Source organism: Triticum dicoccoides, chromosome 7A (genome assembly GCF_002162155.2).
Source record: "Triticum dicoccoides isolate Atlit2015 ecotype Zavitan chromosome 7A, WEW_v2.0, whole genome shotgun sequence".
NCBI lineage: Eukaryota > Viridiplantae > Streptophyta > Magnoliopsida > Poales > Poaceae > Triticum > Triticum dicoccoides.
The window spans coordinates 109150472-109157622 of NC_041392.1; the positions used below are offsets into that span (position 1 = coordinate 109150472).

At 42.2% G+C, this 7151-nt stretch overlaps 1 long non-coding RNA gene across 7 annotated transcripts; it reads left to right on the forward strand.

Moving 5' to 3' along the window:
* The first annotated feature begins 1683 nt into the window (after nt 1-1683).
* Nucleotides 1684-6731, forward strand: LOC119327744. Of its 7 annotated transcripts, XR_005158663.1 has the most exons (6): nt 1808-3103; nt 3200-3357; nt 3449-3610; nt 4746-4938; nt 5483-5689; nt 6424-6731. It is a non-coding gene; the product is annotated as an uncharacterized LOC119327744 (long non-coding RNA). The 7 variants fall into 7 exon arrangements; XR_005158661.1 differs by having other exon boundaries at nt 5483-6731; XR_005158660.1 differs by lacking the exons at nt 1808-3103; nt 5483-5689; nt 6424-6731 and adding an exon at nt 1684-1766 and having other exon boundaries at nt 4746-5272.
* Nucleotides 6732-7151: the final 420 nt, after the last annotated feature.

The following is a 7151-nucleotide window of genomic DNA, read 5'->3' on the forward strand; positions in this document are numbered from 1 at the left end:
TCGCTTCGATGGGAGGTATAGAGGAAAATTATTTATTGCCTTTGTTGCCATCATCGTAGTGGAAGCTATGGACAACCAAAGACCTAACTAAGATACCTAGACTATTGAACGGACGTACTAGGATCCTTGCGATTCTCCTGCACCCCCTGCCCCCGACCGAGACAACCGATGGAGGTGAGGGGACCCCGGTGATGCCGAAGCATGAGGCGGATGCTCTCTCTCCTCTTGCTGGTTCGCTTTGGCATCTATGGTTTTACTTGCCCTTCAATTGGTGGAGAGATGTTATGGTGTTAGTGTCATGAACACTATCTACTTCTCCCTCCGTTTTCAAATATAAGTCTTTTTAAAGATTTTAATATGAACTATATACGGATGTATATATACATATTTTAGAGTGTATATTTATTCATTTTGTTTTGTATGTAGTTCGTAGTCGAATATCTAAAAAGGCTTATATTTAGTAACGGAGGGAGTAGCTAGCATGCAAGGGTAGTTAATGAAGTGATATTGTGCATCTCTAGTTTGCTTGATGCTGCCTGGAACAAACTCCAATTCCAGCTTGCCCAAATCAAAATACAGACATAAAATGTTGGCTGCTTCACTTCTTCAACTCAATCAAACTAGCGAAAAACATGATATAGCTGAAGAGTGGTCAAGTAATTATTTGGACTTTCGGCTCGGGCTATTTTTTTCGTGTCAACTGACAAATTCAACATTTCCAGAACATCACGGAGCTTTTTTTTTTCCTCAAGAAACCATTTTTTATTTCTGAACCACAATACTCAAAAAACCTAGTGAATCCCTTTTTACCATTTATTTATCCTCATAGGAAAAGAAAAGAAGTCAGATAATTAATTGCAGAAGGACAAAATATCAAGTTCAAATGTAAAATGGGGAAAATAATCAGTTAACCTGCCTATATGGGAGGGCAAATAATCAAACTACAAATAACCTGGGCCAAAAAATAGAATTCCCCGTTAGGAAAGGGGCTTGGGGCTTTGATGAAATGCTAGAATGCCCCACTGGATGTGGGGGATGCCAGTGTAACAGCTCAAGCGTGTCAATGAAGGTCCATCGATAAGGAGATGGATTTTTTTTTTCGAAAAGGGTAACAAGTCCCGGGCTCTGCATCAGAATGATGCATACGGCCATATTATCTACTACCACTATAAAAGAAAGAGAGGGACAAATTCAAACAACCACATCCATCCATCATTTAAATCTAATGATCCTTAATCAGTCTGTGTTTAACGCTACCAACCACGCAACAAGCCACGATCGATCGCTAATCGCCCAGCAGTAAAAATCATCCCGCAGTCAACAAAAAAAAAACCGCCCCCGCACGACCTCCTCCTTCTCCCGCGCGTCCTCCCGCAGCCGCGCCGTTCGCTTTTCACCGCTGCCGCGGGTCGCCGTTCACCGCTGCCGCCGGTCGCCGGGACGGGAGCCTCCCCGCCGCGGGTCGCCGCCTCCGCCCGCGCCCTTCACCGCGCGCCGCCGGAGCCGCGGGTCGCCGCCTTCGCCCGCGCCCTTCACCGCGCGCCGCCGTAGCCGCGGGTCGCCGCCTCCGCCCGCGCCCTTCACCGCGCGCCGCCGGAGCCGCGGGTCGCCGCCTTCGCCCGCGCCCTTCACCGCGCGCCGCCGTAGCCGCGGGTCGCCGCCGGAGCCCGCGCCCTTCACCGCGCGCCGCCGGAGCCGCGGGTCGCCGGGAGCCTCCCTAGCCGCCGGAGCCGCCCCGCCACGCTGCCACTCTGCCGGATTCACAAGTAAGTTTCTATACTCAGAGATGAGTTAATTGCACCTACGGCACACGAACTTGCACGACGGGTACATATTCATACAACAACTTGAAAGATGATGCAAATAGGTCACAAAACTTGAGTTTTGGGTACATTTAGATACAATTCCATCTATTGCCATTAACACCCCGTTAACTCTGCCTACATGGCATGTAAAAAGGTGGTACTGGGGATGCACTATCTTAGCAAACAATCACCATGTCAACAAGATGCAGTAAGCCAAGATAATAAGCGGTCTATCTCCCCATTGAACAACTGCGGCCATCCGGTTGTTTGCTTGGCTCGTGTATGTGAAGTAGCCAGCCTTGCATATGCATTGTACTCCAATTTCGTTTAATCTCTCACCTGCTGACAAGTGGGTCGTGCATAGATGGTTCAAAGGATAAAAAAATCTATCTCAACGAGTACAAAGTTCGAGTAGTAGTTTCGGATTTGTTGGCCACGACACACGTAAATGCGATATGGTACGAACCTTCGGGAAGCACTATCTTCGGGATGAACTATCATGTGCGTAGTGGTTAGCACTGAACGCCTTGAGAGAAATTGTCTCAGGTTCGAATTTTGGTCTCCTCCATTTTTAGAAACAATTAATTTCTCCTCGTAGCTCACAGGTGGGACCTACCCCAATGAACTGACGTAGAGCGTGGGCCCACTGTCATGTTTGACATGCCATGTAGGCAGAGTTAACGGGGCTTTAACAGCAATAGACGGAAATGTACCTACATGTACTCGAAATTCAAGTTATGTGACCAGTTTGTATCATTTTTCAAGTTGTTGTATGAATCCGTACCCGCTGTGCAAGTTCATGTATCATAGGTGTAATTAACTAAGCAAACCAATTTCAAATTCTGCCAGCATATAGACAAATAGCTGCCATCAGGATTCCTGAAATTTACGAGGACATATTGAATTAGTGAGGATTTCGGAAATTTGTAGTCCAAGCAACTCATATTTTGAAGTTTTGTTGCTTACCTTCCCATCCCATTGTGTTGCTATGCTCCTGAAGTTGCCTAAATTTTGCTATATTGGGTTACCCACAATAGTATCGGCAGCGATGTTTTGTTTTGTGACAACTACTCAAATTTATAATCTAAATATATAAGTTGCACGCCGTGCTGTTGCTGGCAGCTTCTGACGCCATCTGAATCTTTTCCGGTGAGCCACCTTGTTCTCTCTTCTCTCTCCAATTTGTACAAGATTGAGTACCTCCGCTGCATCTACACGACCGTCATCTTCTAACGCGCATTAGGCTATCACCAGCAAGAATCTGAGCCGCCGCCACTGTGCAGAAGCTCCCTGCTGTAGTGAGATTGAAACTTCAGAATCATTACACTTGTAGCTATATCCTGTCCCCTTTTTCTGTTGGGCTTCATATATTCATTGGTTGATATGATTTTTAGGTCAGGATAAATTGTGGTGATTTTGCATAATCTGTCCAGGGAGCTTTTCAAGACCAAATGCTTCCTCAATCAAGCTGTTTGGCAACAACAATGCCAAGGTTCAGTTCGGCAAGGAAGCCCAATAACTTTTCACAATGACCACTATGATAAGTATTCTGGTCAGTGGTTGTTGCTCTCTTGTGGTCGGATGTATTATGGATGTCTCTTGTGCCACTGACAGATTGGTTTGGTGCTTGGTGTGATTTTCAGGCTTGGTAAAACAAGAAGATTCTGACGGTGCGGACAGATGTTAATAAGGAGGTTATCTGGTCCTCTCGACTACCAGCGAGGCCAAAAAGTGTAGATATATGCCTAAGTGTATGATATCATGGCATTCACACGCTTCACTCCATCTAATACATCAAACAAAGTGTGGGTATTGCCTCTCTTTGATTTCTATCATTATGAATGGATATGTGCATATCCTCATAACTTATTGTCTGTGTTGCTTGAATAAGAATTGTTTTATTTGTTCATGTGTTTTTAATGTTAACCAGTGTTATGGTCCCTAAAAAAGAACCACCGATGGTAATTTGTAGTTTTCTATGTGGAAACCTGGGTGATGGATAGTCTTATCAGGGTTGTGTGCCATTCAAAAGGGAGAGGAAAGTAGCTTAGTCCAAGATTTTTATGCCACTGAGATCTGGCATTACTTTTTTCTTTTACCGTGTTCTGTTATGAACTCACTCAGAAAGTAGTACAAATAAAAAAAATGGCTTCATGGATTCTTCTTCTGACTGCCTTTCCTCAAAGGAAAGGTTAATTAGTTTTACTTTTTTTCCTTAGTTGACATTTTAATATTTTTGTGTGTACTAATGAAAGGTTGCATTTATTTTCCTTTATTTGGTGATGGTAAGAACATATGCTGGTTGCTATATCTTGTTTTGGCAACGTTAATAGCAATTACCTTGGTTTTAACAAAGTGCATATATAGTCTGATTCATCGTAGCCTTGTAGGCAAAACATGCGGTGATAAAAATCTAGACAACTATTTTCACTATAAATTCTGAGTAATACTAGATAGTCTAACATGGCTTCAGATTTTTTTGTTGTTTCATATGTTAGTTTTCTTCTACACATGGACAAGGGGGGTAAGTTTGGTGTGCGTTGTATATTTCTCGATGTAATATCTCAACACTTCCTTTTTTATAGTCCTTAGTTGCTAGCATATAGGTCAATTGTAGAGGTAGCACTTTGTGTTCTCTGGGCTAAGCTTAGTTGGGTGTCAGGCCAAGCACCAAGCAGTTGGCTGCAGCCTGACACTCTAAGAATCTGAGGTAGTATGTTTTTGTTTCTGTGTAGCGATGCATGGGCCTTTAGCTATCTTCGAAGCGAATAATAATTGATTAATGTATTTCAAAGAAAGAAAGGAGTGCAATACAACCAGAATGGCCAATGTTGAAGATCTCAAGTTTTTTTTTCAGAGTGAAGAGTACTCCATATAAATTCAAATTCGATTGCAGAAGAAACAGTAAGTTTTAACTACTTGATTTTTGACTTCTTGTAGGAGCAGTGGCGGAGCTAGACGAAAACCATTGGGGGGCGAAACGTAAATGACAAAGAGCTGGGGGGGGGGGGCAAAAGGATAATTTTCACCTCATCCTGGCCCTTCAAAAAAAAATTCTTCAGGGTTTCCTCCAAAGCTGGGGGGGGCCACGGCCCCCCTCGGCCCCAACATAGCTCCGCCGTTGTGTAGGAGGGTGAGAAGATTAGTCCTCAATTAGTTTCTTCCTTGTTTTAATTTGGCTTAACCTCTAATGCACGTGAATTGTGAGGTATTTGTTGTGCGGGCATGATGAGGTTCTAAAGCTTTGTACCAAATTCCAGGTTTGTGTATTAATGAAATTGGTGTAAAATTAACAGTTATCTTCTCTGATTTTAGAAGGGTGGAGTTCAGGTTTGTGTAGTAATGATAGTCAAGTTATTCCACCTCCTCTATCGACAATTGGTATTTCATCCTTGAAGGTGTTCCTTTAGAAGGGCAGAGTTGTAGAAACACCGGATCCTCGATGAAGAGTCAAGTTCAGTTTGCAACTTTTCTTTCATTTAGTGATATATTGAGCCTTAGATTTACATCACAGGTGAGATATTGAACCCTACGTATAGTTTAGTTTAGATGAATGATGTTAATATTTTGATACATTGTTTAAGTAAGGATTATCATGAATGCTAACTGATGAAATCTGTGCATCCAAGATGGCATAAGATCAGACTTCACTGTATATAAATGATTGTTGTTTGCAGAGGGTGATCATCACGCCACTGAGGATAGTGTCGCCGTCGGTGCCGAGGCTGATTGTCGACCGCCTGGATCTGGGGGCGCCGCTCAGGCGGCCAGGCGTCCGCACCATGATGCTGCCATCTTCCTACGAGTCATTGCTAGCTGGAGTTGATCGGTAACTGGTTGATTTGGCCATTAATCGCTTACCCTGATCTCTCCATTTCATATAGGTTAGCTTGGCTAGCGTCCGTCTTGATTATTTTCGTGATGCCATACATGGTTTTTGGGGTCTTCTCTGCATATATTCGCAAGACAAATAGGCCTACTATAGCATAGTCAAAATTGGTAGCACTATCTAGAAAAGTTGTGATATTTTTGGTGAAGTTCTCAAGTTGTGCATTGTGGTAGTGTCCCTGCTTCATCTATAACAACATCTGCACCTCACTGCCAAGTTGCTGGTGAGCCTCATCCACGCTAAAGATGAGGGCGTCAATTGGGCCTTCTCAGTTTGTTCAAATTGCAAGTTTGACTGATTCCCCCTCTAATTTAGGTTGTGAGCCCCTTCGATTAATTCCTTGCTATAACTCTGTAGTGACGGTATCAGAGTTTCAAGGATTTTGGGTCCAACTCTGTATGAATACTGTTTCTTTGCCGCAATTTGGTCGATCCAATCTAAAAAACGAGACCAGAGAGGCAAGCACCCCTCGGCATATTTTTATAGGACATACCTAGATCTTTATATTATAATCAGATGGACACACTGTTTGAAGTAGTCTTGCAGTAGATAGTGTTAAGATGTGCTATATGGGATGATATGAACCAAATAGCAAAAGCATTGTTGTTGCCTATGCTACTAAAACAATATGGATACAACATTAGCTAAAAGGCTATTTTTATATTTATTCATCTTCAACATTTTTCTTTAACTTTTTATTTGCTTCCTCATTGCGTTCTTGATTTTCAGGTAACATAATTGATATGTTTTAGCATTCAAGGTGTATGTTCACACAAAACTGTTTTTACATGTCACAATGTTTGTGAATGGAGCAGCAACACATTTTTTTACATTTTATGGGCATATGCCAAGATCTCTTATGCTCCTAAAAAGGATCTGATCTTGATATACATGTCCTTGGCACTTTCAGAAGTATGTAGACCATCTCCCGGTACATGTAGAAATACCAATTTCAGAAATATGTAAAGGGACCATCTCTTGGTCCATGTAAATAGCACTTTCAGATATTGTAAATGTGCAAATATACTTTAAAACACCTCAATACGATTATATGTTCCGTGTGTTGCCAAATTTTCATTAACACCTTCTCCTGCTCAATTAAAGCCATGCACAAAAGATTTGAGTACTGACAAAGTATTTTCATGCATCAAATTACCTTAGTGAAGAGAATACGTGTAAAATGTAGGGATTCTTTTCCTGGAACTCTAGTCACAATGATATCATTTTAATGAGGTTTCGAATTCACCATACTGCTAAGTTGGGATCTCAAGTTTTTTGATAGCTTCGCGATTGTACATCTGTTTATATTCTTCTCTCAAAATTTAGCCATTTTTCTCCTGATGGTGTCTAAAGCTTTTCTTGTTGCTCTATGTTTCAAGCTTCTGATTCCACAGAATGAGAAGGGACAAGAAGGCTGCACTTAAGCTCTATGATGTTTTGAACATCTAATCAATGTT